General features: G+C 36.3%; 1 long non-coding RNA gene across 2 annotated transcripts in view; it reads right to left on the bottom strand.

Moving 5' to 3' along the window:
- LOC106509506 overlaps positions 1-17,907 on the bottom strand; it is a 997,952-nt gene that overhangs the window by 785,974 nt on the left and 194,071 nt on the right. The gene's annotated exons all lie outside the window — the stretch shown is intronic.

Raw genomic sequence — 17,907 nt, 5'->3', positions numbered from 1 at the left:
AGCACCTACATTTTAAGATTACCCTAGCTACGTTCCCAACCCTCCTTATCTTTTTGACCCCAAATTATGGCTGTCTGTCAGCATAAGTGGGAAAAATCACAAGCAGGAATATTATACTACAGATTTCTTTCTTAAATTAGACATGACTTTAACTGGTTTACCATCTTGACATAGAGATAAATAATTTCATTAGTAATGTGATTATCTATCTCTACAAACTCAGTGTGGTTTCTGGGACAGCCGGAATGACTATTTAGGGCTACCCATCATAGCCCACATCTACTGGATCACATTTGGGGCGTGGGGTTTAAAAATGCATATTTAACAATATTTGTAAGTAAATATATTTATTTGTTTATTTGTTTGTTTGTTTTTGGCTGTGCTCACAGTATGTGGAAGTTCCCTGGCTAGGGATTGAACCCTATACCACAACAGGGACAAATGGATCATTAACCCTAGGCCATAAGAGATCTCCCAAAGTAAATATTTTAGCAAGAGTTCAGGATACGCCACTTCAAAACAGGGCACCTTGGCATTTTGACTATTCTAAGCTGCAGGAGTTTGAGAAAATGGCAGGTACAGAAAGGACTCGATCTTTCCTTGAATTTCACAAAGGCCACTTCAAAGATTCCCTCCCTATACCTGGAGGAAAGGAATATTCTTAACTCCAAGGCTGAGGGACAAAAAGAAGAACCTGAATGAACAGACCTTGCTAAGATCTTTCCCCCAGTTTACTACACGTACCTCATACACTTTGCCCTATCATATTTCTTAACAACTGTCCACTGCTCATCAAGCCTAGCATAAAAATAACTTGGGAATAACAATTTCTTCAGTTTTCACTTACTTATGAAAGTTTCCATGTCACATAAAACTTATATTAACTAATTCATATGCCTAACTTGCCTTTGTCAACTTAATTTTCAGACCCAGCCCAAGGACCCTAAAGGAAACAAGGAAAACTCTTTATCTCCTGGACACTCCCATACTTTATAGTTCAAGGCCCCGGGTTTAGTGAAACCTTCCTTCCAGCACACAGGTTTTTGCAATCTTCCAACAGCCTAAAGTTAGAAAGATGGCTCCTCTTATCAGAGAACTATCTCCATGACTAGGATTTTTGAGTACGGTATGAAGAGGTGCTCCTTAGGTTGGGAACAATTATACTGGGTCTTCAAAAGGCTTAGAACCTTGCACAAAAGAAACTAAGCACAGGGCATATTTGGATTCACTTCAGAGGATTTTTTTTTTCTAAACCAAAAGCAAATCAGAATGTATTTTATTGTGAAACAGATGCACTGTGTTGGAAGAATTAGTGTTTTCTGAGAAAACAGGTCTTCTGTTAGTCGTATTAATTAATTAACTGTTTCCTTAAGATTTTTCTTTCAAAACAAACTTTTACTGTCCAGCCACATGTTTTCTATATTAAATTTAATTAAATCACAAAGATTTCTAATCATATTAAGAGAGAAACACACACACACACATACACACACACATTAAAAATGAAGCAGAAGAAAATTTCAAAGGTCATTTTTTTCCCTGATTAAAATTCATAATAAAATTATAGCAGCTATGTTTTTCATCAAGGAAGTATTTAGGCAGCTAATTTTTATATAAATATATCCCATGCTAGTTCAATAAATTAGAAAAAAAAAAGGAGCATAATCTTGTTAAGATGCAGTTCAGAGGGAACAGTGGGTGGATAGCCATTAACATGTGAAAGCAATGAATGAATGCATTGAATAAATAAACCCTGTAAGTTACTCGCAGCTAAACAACAGAATTTAGATGTTTTTAGTGAGACCTTAAAATAGTTTAACATGCCAGGCAAATTTCCTTTTGTACATCTCACTGGTAGCTCAGTTCCACAGCAGCTTGGGAATAAGGACCAAGATCACATACCTGTCAGGAACCTGTGACAAGGCCCTGTCATTATGCCAGGACTTGATGATCTAAGTTTGTAAGAGACTCCTTCAGAAACACCACACAAAGGACTGTAGGTTCCTAGGGAGCATCCAAAGACAGTATGGTGGTAGATTTTTTTGTTCTTGTTTTTGTTTTTTTTTTCTCCCTCCTGATTTTGTTTACACTGTATTTTTCTTCAAAACCAACTCAATTTTTTAATGAACTATAAAATATTTTATTTCTGCCACTTACTTTAAAAAGAAAGCCTTAAAACTACAACTTGCCGTTCTTTCAGTTCTGGCTTGTATTTGTCATCGGCATTAAGGACATCTCTCATTTCTCAGCTTCAAGGCATGTCTTGAGAATCTGGCCTAACAAAGGTACTTAGATAATTTCATCTTTCACATGAAACATCAAGGCCTTATTAAGTTTAGCCTAAATGGATATAATTACAATGGAGGAGAGGAAGCAGTACTCGTACCAAAAGGAAACATCCTTAGCGATTTCTAAGTTTCACTCTTCTTCATGCTCAATTCTTTAATGATTGCTTGTCACTCTAAAATAGAAAGAATTTGGGAGTTCCCATTGTGGCACAGTGGAAACAAACCTGACTAGTATTCATGAGGTTGCCGGGTTTGATCCCTGGCATCAATCAGTGGGTCGGGAATCCAGCAGTACCTGAACTGTGGTTTAGGTCACAGGCACATCTTAGATCTAATGTTGCTGTGGTATGGGCCTGAGGCTACAGCTCCAATTCAACCCCTAGCCAGGAAACTCATATGAAGCAGGTGTGGCCCTAAAAGACCAAAAAAAAAAAGAAGAAGAAGAAAGAAAAGAAAAGAAATAGAAAGCATTTGTTTTTATCCCAAAATTCCAGTATCAATTTCATTTAGGAACGGTTAAAAAAAAAAAAAAAAAAAAAAAAAAACTACAGTACAGTTATTTAAAAAAAATAATTTCATTTTGAATTCTCTGAATGTGTAAATTAAAGAAAAAAAGGATTAAAAGGGAGGAGTATTTCTTACTTTTGGAAGATAGACCATGTTAATTGCTCTCAGTCATAGAATTTTTTTGGTTAGTGATCTTGATATCATAGGCAAAAGTACTTAGATAAACTGTGAAAAATGGAAAGAGATTTATCAGCAAAGACAATTTGAAAATCAGAGAGTTGCTGTTTCAAAGATATTGTTGGGAGGTAATCATAGTAGTTTGGAGTATCTTTCAGACAAACCTACCAGTAAAGGCAGATTTTGCTTTGTTTTGTCTTGTTTTGTTGCCTTTATCTGCTTGAAAGAAAGATTAGCACAGCTAAGATGTGTAGTAGCTAAAACCATATAATAGCAGTTAAAATGACCGTAAATTCCATAAAATTTGTATGTTTTCTTTTTCTATGGGGCTTATAAAAAGGAATAGCAGACTTAAAGTAAACAGCAATATAAGTAAACAAGATTTTGGTTATCTGAAGAGTATCTTAGAATCATATATCTTACCAAATGTTTGACTGAGTTTAATACAAAAAGTTAAGAGGAATTCAAGTATGTCTAGTATGTCTTATTCTAAACATTGCTAATTTGATTTTCCTGGTTGATTATTTATTAAAGGTAAAAATCTAATTTACATGTAAGCTAAAGTGAAAGAAATAGTTTTAAGACAAAGCACAACTGCCTATTTGCTATAGTTGTCTTTTATTCTGATATTTCTGTCTGAAGTTATATTAGAAATGGCTGTTTGGAAGAGTTCAAGGGCGTTCTTACAATTTGCTATTAAAATAACTTATTCAAAAAAATTGACTATTTACTATGTGCCAGGACAGTGCTAGCTACTGAGGGTAACGATGTGATAAAGCAGACACAAAACCTGACTTACAGGAGGGAGCTTACAGTTAATGGCAAAGGTAGGCATCAATTAAATAAACACATTTTTAGGACAGAACAATTCTCCCAGAATGTGTGACCCCAGTCCATGCCTGCCACCATTGTCAGTACTGAAATCATGAGAGAGGTCCCTCTCAAGGCACAGAATTATCAAGCACCCTTCAAAGTAGGAAATGATACATGGAAACCTTCCAACTTTGAATATGTCTGGTGTTTGCTTATTCCCACATGTAGATGACTATTCTACACGAAAGATGGCAGGTAGAACTGAGAATCTTTAGTTCTAAAAACTCTTATTTAGCCAAGTTCCCTGAGAAAAGTGTAGATACAATATTATCTTCCTCATCTCAGAAAAAGAGGAAGAGTGTTAAATATATTCCCAAGATACAGTTAGTATTATTTCTTTGCCAGAGAATGAGGTGGATAGGAGGCTGTGACAGCAATGAGGCATCTCAGGCCAGGGTAAATGTGAGATGGAAGAAAAGTGAGAAAAAGAACTGCCATCGTTTCTTCCCACTCCAGCTTGCTACCTATAGATAAGTAGAAGAACATAGGACACTTGGGTGCAATTTTATCTGATGAGTAACACAGCAGTACAACTTAATAAATAAAAGAATAACCACATGTAACCAAAGAAATTGAAATCAGAATCTCAAAGAGATTATTTGCACTCCCATGTTCATGGCAGCAAGGTTCACAACAGCCAAGATACAGAAACAACCTAAATGTTCATCAACAGATGAATGGATATAGAAAATACAGTATAAACATACACTGGAATATTATTCAGCCTTAAAAAAAGAAAGATATCTTGTCATTTGTGGCACCATGGATGGACCTGGAAGACATTAGGCTAAGTTAAATAAGCTAGTCACAGAAGAGCGAATATTGCCTGATTCCACTGTGAGGTCTCTAATTAACATAGTCAAACTCATAAAAACTGAGAATAGAATCACAGTTGTCAGAGCTAGAGAGGGGAAATGGGGAGTTGCCATATACCATGCAACTATATCACTACCTATCTCAGGTAAAGAGTTCTAGTTCTGTGAGATGAACAAATTCTAGAGATTTTTTTGTGCAGCACTGTACCTGTAGTTAAAATACTGTTTACACACTTCAAAGCTTGTCACAAGGGTAGCTCTTATATTAAGCATAATAAAAAGAAAGGGAAAGATAAATGGGATGAATGGATAAAAGAATGAATGGGGAAAAAGATTAATCAGAATCACTGGTCTCACCTCATTTCTTCCAGTCTCTCTACTGGAAAGGAGGGCTGAACATGGGGGAAGATGAGCAGACAGCCGAGTTTCTTTTTATTTTCTCTGTGAAAGCAATGTTCTGTTCCCATTGAACAACTTCCTCATTCTAGGTTTTCATCCCTTTCTGGAAGTCAAACCATACTGCTACATGTGTCCAGGTAACACTGAGGGTGGGAGAGCTAGCTCTATTTCTTGGGGAGAAGGGAAGAACGATAAGGCACAACTCAGTCTTAGCCACAACAGGAATTGCTTGCCTCTTTAGAAAGCATTCTAAGTACATCAAAGCAAAAATTATCTACAAGGGAATGTACGCTTAGAAAAATAAAAATAAAAACATTTCCGAAAGATCACCTTGGTAATAACTTAGCTCCTGTGTAAGACATTCCGGGGCCATGGAAACAGGGATAGTTGGGAAAAGAGAGGAGAAGCTGGAACTCATCAGAACTCTGCTGCCCAGGGCTTATTGGGGAGGGAGGTCTGTGCAATTTTCTCAGCAGCAGAAACTGGCCTGACTAGGAAAGCCAGTGGAGTCTGCAGCAGTGTCTAAAGGGTGTGGAAAGATCATTCTGGATTTACTGCTCTAAGGAGATCCAATTTAGCAGATGGATTATCGTAGTAAGTGGTAGAATGTAGTGGTGGAGATTTGGGGGATTAATCCCCTTTGGGGATTTAGATTTGACAGATAAAAAGGTGAAAAAATGATTAGACAGCAAGCAAATCTAAAATTTAATCCAGAGGAACTGTGCATACCACAGAAAGTGCTGGTTAAATGCACATAATTTGCCACTGGTTCCAAGGGGAAAATGTTAGAGTGAATCTGCTATCCTACCATTATCCCTGCTGATTGCTTTCCTCCCTCCACTGTTAAAAGGTCTAATTCTTCACAATTGTTATTTGAGAAGTCTCAATATCATTTTCATCAGCTTTATGAAACTTCATGTCCTTTGTAAGATTTGCCATTTTAATGGGCAATCAACCAATCTGCTCTCACAGTTGTATGTTGACAGATACTAAGAATAGATGGACAGGTGCTGGCTAGTGCTGGATGCTATCTAGTGTTTCCTGGAGAGAAGATGGTTAAGTTTTCAAGTGCTTGGTTTACTAAAGAATATTTCTGTGAAGAGGAATTGATCAATTACAAATGCAGCAATGTGGACAGTGCATAGTGGATGACTCAGATAGGAGTAGCATATCCTATAAAGTCAGGACCAAGGCAAGGCTCCTGCCTACAGCTGACTGTATCAAAGCAGACTATCACTGCCATAACAAATTACCACAAACTCACCAGCTTAAAACAAAACCCTCTTGCTGTCTAACAATTTCCTTAGTTCAGAAATTGGAGCCCAGTATGCCTCAACTGGGTTCTCTGTTTAGGGTCTCACAAGGCCAAAGACAAGGTGTCAGGCAGCCAGGTTTATATCTGAGGCTCTGGGGATCAGGCTTCCAGACTCAGGATAATTTCTCTAGTTTAAGGTCAGTGCCTCATAATCTTAATTCTATCTATCAAGCCCCCTTTGCCAGTCATATAACATAACCATAGGAATAAAATTAGAAGGTGAAAATCATAGGGATCCAAATTCTGCTTACTACTGAGATATGAAAAGACTACTCATATCACATGAACACTGATTTACTGTCAACAAATTAGGCTCTAGGATGGAAAACTGGAGGATTTTTGATGCTCACTGTAATCTACTAGTCAAGTAATAAAATACATACAAATTCATACTTATTATATGGCTTACAGCTTGAATAATTTGTCATGCATTTTTGTTTATTTCATTTCATTTTCTTTTTTTTACTGCTGCTTAGTGTTTTTACATAACCTTTACAATAACCATTTTAGTGTATATATATTACAGTGGATTACTCAAAACTTACTTGACAATCTACTAAAATTGAATGATTATTTCAAATTTTCCATAGATATAAATAATATTAAAATAAACAACTGCCTATTAATACATTATCTCTTATTTTTATATTCATTCCCCAACATGGGTACTCAGAGAGGAACTAATGGATAAAACGTCTGGATATCTTTGTTCTTGATGCCTGCTGTGAATGAGAGCACTAATTTCATTGCAACCTTAATAGTGCAGAATATATTTTATTACTTTTGTTCCTGAATTAAGAGGCAAGATCTGTGCATCTTGATTTATATTTCTGTGAATATTACTGAAGTTGCACACTTTGCCATTGCTCTATTTACTAAATGTCTGAGATGCCTGATCAAGCCCTTTGCTATTTACTATTGTGATTTCTCCGTCTCAGGCTCAGTATTAGCACCAGTTCCTCAGTGAAGCACTGCTACTGGTTTAATCATCCAGCTTCTCCCCACTACTCTCTCTGATCGCTCTGATCAAGAAACTGTTTTCTTTCGTTCATTATACTTACCACTGTATGAAATTATCTTGGCCATTTAACAAGCAATTTTATTATCTGTGTCCCCCTCATGAAACTACAAATGTATCTCATGAGAAGACTGTATCTGTCCCATCATCTAAAAAGAAAATTGTGCCTGGCACATCATAAACACGCAATGACTTTTTATTAACTGAATGAAACTTGAGATTTTATGTAACCCTTTTGAAAAAAATTTACCTTTAATCATAACGACCAAAATTATCTTTAAGCCCATTTCTTCATTCATGCCATATACATCTCTCCAGAAGAGTATTTCTAAGCTTTTGTTTTGTTTTTCTGCCTTTTGTTTTTGTTTTTTGTTTTTTGTTTTTTTTTTTTTTTTTGTCTTTTCTAGGGCCGCACCCACGTCATATGGAGGTTCCCAGGCTAGGGGTCTAATAGGAGCTGTAGCTGCTAGCCTACATCTGAGCCACAGCAATGCAGGAACCAAGCTGCATGTGTAGCCTACATCACAGCTCACAGCAATGCTAGATCCTTAACCTGCTGAGCAAGGCCAGGGATCAAACCCACAACCTCATCGTTCCTAGTCGGATTTGTTAACCTCTAAGCCACAACGGTAACTCCTGTTTTTCTGAATTCTTTATTCTAATAACTACTGGAATAGATCAGTTTTGAGGGACCTCATAAAAAGTTGAGATTGTGTTATGGTCTGAATGTTTGTGTACTGCAGAATGGGATTAGTGCTCATATAAAAGAGCACGGTACTGCCTTGCTCTTTCCCCCATGGGAGAACAGAGTGAAAATGGCACCTTCTATGAATAAGGAAGCAGGTCCTCACCAGACACGGAATCTCCCAGGGTCTTATCTTGTACTTCCCGGTCTCCAGAACGATGAGAAATAAATTTCTGTTGTTCATAAACCCATCCAATCAGTGGTATCTTGTTAAAGTGGCTCAAATAGACTAAGACAGATAGAGATTGGGGGAGAATATTTGCCATGAGTCAAAGCATTTATATTTATTTTAATATTTTGGGTGTGTGAATGGCCTATGATGACAAGTGTCATTTTTCAACTGGATGTTTCTGCATTTCTAAAAGCAGTTACTATTGATAAAAATTATATTTTATTTGGATAATAGCAATTGTTCAAAGAGGACTAGCACACAGTCTAAAAAGCATTAAAGTTCTCCAAGGACTAAAGCTGTTTTGTGAAATTTTATGTGCTTTTACCAGCAAGTCATTTGCATTTTTTTCTTACAGGACTCTATTTTACTGAAGCTAAAGTACTGCATGTTTATTTGTATAAAACAAATGCATGTTTCATGGCAATGATTCAATCTCAGATTTCTATCAGTGGAAAAATATCATATGTAATCAATTTACTATGGGTTACTTACTGTGATAAAATTCTTTGGAACCATGGTTATTATGTCTCTATTATACCCTGTTATTTTTCAGATTCAAGAAATGAGACTGTGTGACACCCAAAATATACATTTCAATGTCAGTGTGACAAATGATAAATTACAGGATGCCAATGATTTCCATCTCCCTCAATTTTTTCTCTGTATGTGCACATGCACATACACACAACCATACCCCAGTGTCCAGATATTCCTCAGCTTTGAAACAATACTTGCTGCTCCCTTAATAAAATCAAATCTAATACCACATGAAGAGGAGCAGCTAGGGTTTATAGTTCAAACTGCTGATCTGCTGAGATTACCTCGTCCAACCTCAAAGGAGATGGGTTTGATTTTATTCAGAATGTACATGTTTCCTTGTGTATGATGGCAGAAGTGGGATCCATTCAGGGAAGAATCTTTCCAGGAAACCCATCTAAAGATAATTAAAGCAAGTTATAAGACAAAAATATCTAATTGGGTATATATGGTTCCCTGTTATTTTGAGACCCTTAGTGGGCACATCCTCTCTAAATGTTGCAGCTACCTTGCTGCATGAAAACTGTCCCCGTACAGTAAACAATGGGACTTCCAGCTTCCATTCTGCTTGACTCAAAGACGAGGCGTCCTAAACCAAGGTGAGCCAATGGCACACATGAACATGGTTTCACAGACCTTATAGAAGAGAAAAGATATTCTCTCTTGTGTTGGACATTAATAGGAGAATGTCTAAACTCAAAGGCCACTGATAGCCTTCTTGCAGTCTTAAGGAGGGGAACCTACCCTAATGTGAAGGGCAGTGATCCTGAGGGTGACAGAGCGGATAAAGACAAAGCTGGATACTTTAAATCAAGTAATGTAACTTCTTATCATATCATGTTTAGAACATTCCCAACCACTGGACTTCCACTTCAATGGGAAAAAAAAAATCCTTATTTTTAACCACTTTGAGTTCTAGTTTTACTTTCAACCTCAAATATGTAAATGATGTACTAACCACAATGGACAAGGAGCAATAATGGTTTTCTCATGAGCTATGCAGAGATTCAAGGCTGTCTTTCCTCACACAACTAGCCATAGTGCAAGCAATAATATCCACAATGCCCCTGACATAGAATCAACCCCGAAAAAATAAAGACATATTAAGGTTTTGTAGAGTGTAACTGGACTCTTTTTTAAGCCACAGTAACTTAATTTTTAAAGAAGGTAGGAGTTTCTGCTGTGGTTCAGTGGTAAAAAACCAACTAATAACCATGAGAATTCAAGTTTGATCCCTGGCCTGGCTCAGTGGGTTAAGGATCTGGAGTTGCCGTAAGCTGTGGTGTAGGTCACAGACACAGTTGAGATGCTGCATTGCTGTGGCTGTGGTGTAGGCTGGCAGCTGCAGTTCCAATTCAACACCTAGCCTGGGAACTTCCATATGCCATAGGTGAGGCCCTAAAAAGCAAAAAATGAAAGAAAGAAGGAAAGAAAGAAAGAGAGAGAGAAGAAAAGGAAGGAAGGAAAGAAAGAAAAAGAAAGAAAGAGAGAGAGAAAGAAAGGAAAAGAAAAAGAAAAAGAAAAGAAAGAAAGAAAGAAAGAAAGAAAGAAAGAAAGAAAGAAAGAAAGAAAGAAAGAAAGAAAGAAAGAAAAAGAAAAAAGTCTAATCGGTATTGAAAGGAAATAATACTCAATACACTAAGCAAATGTTTAGCTCTGGTGATGCCAATGGGTTAGAGCAAAAAAGCAAAAAAGCCACCTTCCTTCCTCCAGGGTGAGGCTACTGAATGATTCAATTGCTCCAAGCTAAAATTTCACAGGGAAAGCAAGAGAAAGATCTTTAATCATGTGCGTGTGTGTGTTTTATTTTAATGTCAATCAAACAAAAAGGACAACATTGCACAGATGGGGAGAGAGGATGGGAAACAGGAAGCCAAACTGTCTCTAATGTTCAAATGTTGTTCTTTCTCTTACTTAAGGAAGCATCGATGTTGAGATGGAAATATTCAACTCAGAAACACAGTGACCCTTTACAAGTAGCTGGAATGAGCACAAAGAAAAAAGATTCTAAAACACTATTTTTGGCATCAAGTACAGAAAAAGAGTTTAGCTAAAGTTCAAATTCATAACCTAATTAGTAAATCCCTTAAGATACAGCATGATGAATATGCACCCTAAACTACAAACAATTTTAAATGCTCAAACCATTTTGTAGTTTTACTCGTAGGAATGTTGGTTGCACCTGAAATCAAGCTAAATAACCAGCTTCTAACTGAGAAAACATTTTCAACACAATTCAATTGTATAGGTCTTAGAGGTCTAAGCAAATGACTTTAATATTCTGCTTTCTGGGCTATCTAATAGAGTCTTATTAAATGGGGGTTTTATTGAAAAAAAGAAAGCCTACCAAATAAAGTTCTAAATACAAATTTGAAATATTGCTTAAGTAAAACTGAAATTAATACATTGTAAATCAACTGTACTCCAATAAAACGTTTTAAAATGACAATAGAATATTGCTTAAAATGTATCCTTTCAGTTTAGATCAGACATACTCCTTTTCCTTCTTTTGAAGAGGCTTTATGCATATATGCCATCCAGGATAGGTGAGAGAAAGCAAGGAGAGCAATACTGGTGTCCAGATCTGCAGAATGGGGTTCATCAAGGCTGAATAAATTTATAATTTACTTAACCCAAATCCCTAAACTCCATGGCCACATCTTCACTTTTCTCCTGCTCTCAATGTTTCTTTTTTCAACCACATATGATAAGGAAAACAGTGTCTACAACTAGTTTTAGAGAATACAGGAAATATTAAATATTTATCAGATAATAAGCAGAAAATAAAATAATAAAACAATGCAAACATACTGACAAAAATTTGAAGGTGATGACAACATCTGAAAAGAATACCTGTATAAATTGTCAGCTCCTGGCAGAACCACAGTGAAAGAGAGAAGGAAATAAAATGCTACTGTTCTGAAATGTCATTGGTTTCTCCTTAATCCTCAAGATTTAGTTAAAATGAGCTAAAGTACTCAATGATACCCCCCATTTGCAATTTCAAATGTCTGATCTTATCTTAGTTCATGCAATTATAAGCCTTTGTCTATCTACTATTACAAAGTTTCCTAATTGGTCTAGCTGCCTCCACCCTCCCATTTTCCAAGTCCATCTCTATAATATTCAGATGATCTATCTAAAAATGCATATTACTCAGCTTCTTTAAAGACTTCAATGACTTTCACTGGCAAGGCTTTTAGAATGCAATATCACACTATTTATTAGTCTTCCCTTACCTAACATCTTCAGCTTTATTTCTAACTACTCCTTGGTCATTCTATAATGTGGAATTTCAGAAATCCAAATGATCTGCAAGCTCCCACTCATTTGATCATATTTTATGCCTCTTAACATTGCTGGCCATGCCTACCCAACACTTGGCCCTAATTTCTCCTGGAAAATTCTTTTGGATCCTCCTATAGATTCTTTAAAATTCATACATGTGTCATAATTTCTCTGACATCCTCTTTAGCAAATCCTGGAAGATAAGATTTAAGTCCTCCTCAGACAGAAAATGAAACAACTAACATCTACGGCCCTTTATAACCCAAAGAACATACTAAATATACTAAATACTAGATCACACATAGCATTTACATGTTAAACCTGTAAAGTCTTAAATTTCAATGTGAAAAAACACATCACAATAGGCTGTCACTAGAGCTAATTAGTCCACTAAGATGGTTGAAACAAAGCTCTAGCTATTAAATTTTTTATGTTGTTTACAATATCTTATACAATTTACCACCACATAAAGATGTGTGAATCATTACACCTGCATTGTATAAAGTGATACAACAATCAATTATTGAGATCAGAATAAAAGAACATTAAATTTTTGAAAGAATATTCAAGATCATCACCTAAAATTCTTTCTTTAACTGAGGTGAAATGAACTCTCTAAGATTATATTGTCAGTTAAAAGGAAAGTCAACAATAGAATTCTCATTTTCTGAACCCTACTCTGCCTCCCTCAACTGGGATCTGGTATATACCCGATCATCTCTCCTTCCTCCAAAAGCCATCTTGGACCTCATTGTCCAGTTCCTTATTTCTACTCCCTTCTTAGCTTTCTCTCCATGAGAAATGTCCAACTTCAAAGCAAATGCACTGGTATTTACTAGGACTGTTTTGGCCTATAGAATAATATATGAAAATTTTCTCAGGTACACGCTCTATTTTTAATGAAGGATTAACTATCTTCACAGGATTTTCTAAACTTCACAGTCATCTTAAAATCAAGACTCATTTGTTACATGTTACAACCAAAGAACTACCATCAAACATAAGAGGGTTAAAAGTGAACTTCTATTTCTGGGACTGTATGGGTAGAACATGTGTGGGTATTCAACTTACTCTTTGAGTGGGAAACATATTTTACAATTCAAACTTTTAAAAGTATAAAGTAAAATCTCTCTTCTAACCTCCAGTCTACTTGGCTCCCATCCTCACATGCCACAGTATATTCAGGTTTTAACTAAGGCTATTCCTCAGGCCTCGTATGCATATATATGCACACACACACACACACACACCACACACACACACACACACACACATTTTGTTTCCATTACCAAAGTTGTGATGTACTATAATATTGTTTTTCACTTGCCTGTTTTTGCTTAATATGTCTTGGTGGCATTTTCATAATAGTACATAAAGAGTTGTTTTATTCTTTGTTTTACCACTGCATAGTATTCCACTATATGGTACATAAGAATCTATGGTTATCTGAGTCTGTCCACAACTGGTGGACAATTATTTATTTGAAATATGTTATTACAATGAATAAACGTGTATAACTTCAACTCACATATGCCTGTATTTCTCACATATGCCTATAAGTTCCAGAAGTTGAAAAGCTAGGTGAAAGGATCTGAGCACAAGCAATTTTGATAAATACCTCAAATTTCCCTCTATGGGAGTTGCACAATCTTATATTACCACAGCGATGAGTGAAAAGGGTTGGTTCGTCATATAGGACTTCATAGTGTTTATCAATCTGTTGTGATTTTGCCTATCTTATTAAATGAACAAATGTTATCTTTGCTTATTTGCCTTTTTTATTAGAAGTGAGGTTGAATTTTTTCAGATTTTAAAGAAACATTTATTTCTTTTTTTCTGTGAACTATCAATGTATATCCTTTGCAGAATTCCCATCGTGGTGCAGCAGAAACAAATCCAACTAGGAACCATGAGATTGCAGGTTCGATCCCTGGCCTTGCTCAGTGGGTCAAGGATCCAGCATTGCCCTGAGCTGTGGTGTAGTTCGCAGACATGGCTTGGATCTGGCGTGGCTGTGGCGTAAGCCAATAGCTGTAGCTCTGATTAGACCCCTAGCCTGGGAACCTCCACATGCTATGGGTACGGCTCTAAAAAGCGAAAAAATAGGAGTTCCCGTCGTGGCGCAGTGGTTAACGAATCCTACTAGGAACCATGAGGTTGCAGGTTCGGTCCCTGCCCTTGCTCAGTGGGTTAACGATCCGGGTTGCCATGAGCTGTGGTGTAGGTTGCAGACGCGGCTCGGATCCAGCGTTGCTGTGGCTCTGGCGTAGGCCAGCGGCTACAGCTCTGATTAGACCCCTAGCCTGGGAATATGCCACAGAAGAAACAGCAAAAAGACAAAAAAAAATAAAATAAAAAGCAAAAAAATAAAAATAAAAAATGTACTTTTTTGCTCATTTTACCATTGGGTCATTGATTTTTTTCTTATCTTTATTTCTGTGGGGTTTTTTCTGGCAGTCTAACTTAAAAATAATTTATTATTTTTGTTAGTTGCATTCTGAATTTGCAATTTTTGCTGTAAAAATTTTTATTTGTATATGATGGAATTTATCAATATTTTCTGCCTTCTAAATTTTATATTTTAGAGAAGCTTTCCTATAAAAAATAAAACATACTTATTTACTCCATGGTTTCTTCTGGTATTTATGTGGTATAATAATTTATTTTATTTTTGTCTTTTTGGGGCCACAGCAAGGGCAAATAGAGGTTCCCAGGCTAGGGGTCTAATCAGATCTGTAGTCGCCAGCCTATGCTAGAGCCACAGCAACGCCAGATCCGAGCTGAATCTGCAACCTACACCACAGCTCATGGCAATGCTGGATCCTTAACCTACTGAGCGAGGCCAGGGATCGAACCTGCAACCTAATGGTTCCTAGTCAGATTCATTTCCGCTGAGCCAGGATGAGAACTCCTGGTATAATATTTTAATGTAAATATTTGATTCATTTATTCTGACATGAGGTATGCAGCCAATTTAATTTTTTTTTCCCATGGCCACTGATTCATCCCAAAACCACTACTTTTCCAGCTTCTGTGACTATTGTGATGGGGGACATAAAATGAAAATAGATATTATTTCCAATACTTGTCATTCCAGGGGATAATGTTAGTTGCCAAGATTTGTCTTTTCAAGCTACCTCATGTTAGGAAATCATCAACTGAAGTACTATTTATTATAAATACAGGAAAATAAGAATGCCATTAATTGGGTACATCTAACATTAGACCAAAGCAGTCATGCTTAGGACTACATCCAGCATGAAGTAGTATGGTACTTTACAGATAAAGATTAAACACAGCATAAGCCATAAAATCCCATACCTAGCCCAGCTTTGTATCAGTATTGTCACATCAATTTTCTAAATTCTCAAAGGTATGGTCTAAATATTTACATAAACACAAACTTTTAAAAAACCATAGTTAACTGTCCAAATATTGTCTCTGGCTGTTTAGAGATTATAACTCCTAACCCCCCATCATGGTGAATTGTAAAACTAATCCTCAAGCAACAAGACTTCAAGGAAGCACACGATTTACACTGTGCAATATAAAACAAAAATAAATAAGTAAATAAAAATCAATGTTTGCAATCAAGTAACACTAAAATAATGTAGAAATGTTAATGGAATAACAAGGAAAGGTGCTTCATTATTAGGAAAAGGTATTTTTAATTCCTGCAATAAATTAGGTAAAAATATAATTTTTTTGGTCCTTTGAGGGCTGTGCCTGCGGCATATGGAGGTTCCCAGGCTAGGGGTTGAATCAGAGCTATAGCCACTGACTACACCTCAGCCATAGCAACACCACATCTAAGCCTGCAACCTACACCACAGCTCGCAGCAATGCGGATCCTTAACCCACTGAGTGAGGCCAGGGGTCAAACCTGCGTCCTCATGGATACTAGTCAGATTTGTTTCTACTGAACCACGATGGGACTCCCTAAAAATACAATGTTTAATCTATGAAAATTAATTATTTTGATAGCAAGTGAGGGAATGTTAAGTATTTCCTGACTTAAGAATCTTTCAATAGAACATTCAAAAACCCAGAAATATGGAGCCGGACAGGCTTTGGTAGACTACTTACTGCTTTGAGTCATTTCCAGATTTAGGCAAGCAGGTCTAGAAATGTTCAATTTGCTGTGTGGCCTACCATCAGAATGGACAAAAATTCATATTCTTAGAAAAAAAACAGAATTAAAGTATTAAAGGTTAGGTAAGTTACTTTGAAGTAAATGAAGGTTAAGTAAAGAGAATGTGTATAGAGTCACATTATTCATGGGCTCTTGCTATTTTGCCATTTGGTATCATTAAGCATTTCTTTGTTCAACAAAAGATACTGGATTTCCTACTACAGAGATAACTTTAAAAATTGATTTCTAGCAGAAATATAAATTTATATAATCCTGAGACATCAGTTTGTTAAGTGAAGACAGGTAGCCTCTCTCCTCTGATGACTACTTCATGTTTATGGAATCACAGTGAAGGTGGAAAGGTGATTTTTCACATGGCAGTGTCTCGGATTAAACAAGTAAAATTGGTATCTTTGTGCTATTGATTCTCTGATGGAGCAAAGTGTCAAATGCATCTTAAATCTGTCCAACATTGATTTTTTTTTAATACTAAGAATGTTCTTAAAAGTACCATTTGAAGCTTCACTTTAAAGTTTACATAAGCAAAAATAACACCTGCAGAAGGCAGAGAAAAACAGTTATTCTCTGGGGAATAAGTCTGTGACTGACAGCAGAATACTATCAAAACAGAAAATGTTCTTCTGCAAGCTTCCTTTTCGAAAGTTCAGATGTAAATAAGTCTGCATATACCTATGTGTGTAAGTAATGAATGCTTTAAAAAACAAACAAACAAGGAAAGATCAGTAATCTATGAAAAATCAGATACTGTTTTCTAAAATAATAATGACTATCAGTATTTTATTTAATAATTCAGTATTTCAATTGGCAACCCTGAGTAAAATGGCTGGCACATAATAGGCACTCAGGTTTTCAAAATTCAAGAAAATAACATGTTACTAAGGAAATTTTAATTCTGTAGATTTCATTTTCTCTCAATTTAAACATGTCCCTGACATGCGCTAGGTTTTTTAAGGAAAGTCTTAAGAGTCAAATATGACAATATTATGCACTTTTAGGCATTGAAGAAAGGTAGAGATAAAAATCAAAATCCTTTAGATACCCTTTTTTAGAAAATCATAAAAGAAACCAAGGTGCTACAATGCTTAAATCTACAAATAATAGATAGCATGTATACAGTCATATTTATCTTTGTACATATTCATTTATATTTATACATGATGTGTCATCTGTATATATGTATAAATATAAACATGACTGTATCTTTATTTCAATCATATTAATATATGCTGGCTATTATTTACAGGTTTAAGCACTGTAGCACCTTGGTTTCTTTTAAGTATTATCTGCATACAGTTTGAATTATTTTATCAGCTGTAATTTATCCATCCTCCACCTATTTGGAAAGAGGAAGAGGATAACAGGTGGAGACAAGAAAGATTGGCAAGTAGAGGACTCAGCCTCACCGATTTTCAGATGAAGAAATGAACCTCGCAGAGTTCCCATCGTGGCGCAGTGGTTAACGAATCCGACTAGGAACCATGAGGTTGAGGGTTCGGTCCCTGCCCTTGTTCAGTGGGTTAAGGATCTGGTGTTGCCATGAGCTGTGGTGTAGGTTGCAGACGCAGCTTGGATCCTGTGTTGCTGTGGCTCTGGCGTAGGCTGGCGGCTACAGCTCCAATT

Source organism: Sus scrofa, chromosome 2, assembly GCF_000003025.6.
Source record: "Sus scrofa isolate TJ Tabasco breed Duroc chromosome 2, Sscrofa11.1, whole genome shotgun sequence".
NCBI lineage: Eukaryota > Metazoa > Chordata > Mammalia > Artiodactyla > Suidae > Sus > Sus scrofa.
Note: the sequence above shows the minus strand (reverse complement) of the source record. Positions and strands in the feature narration are given on the sequence as shown.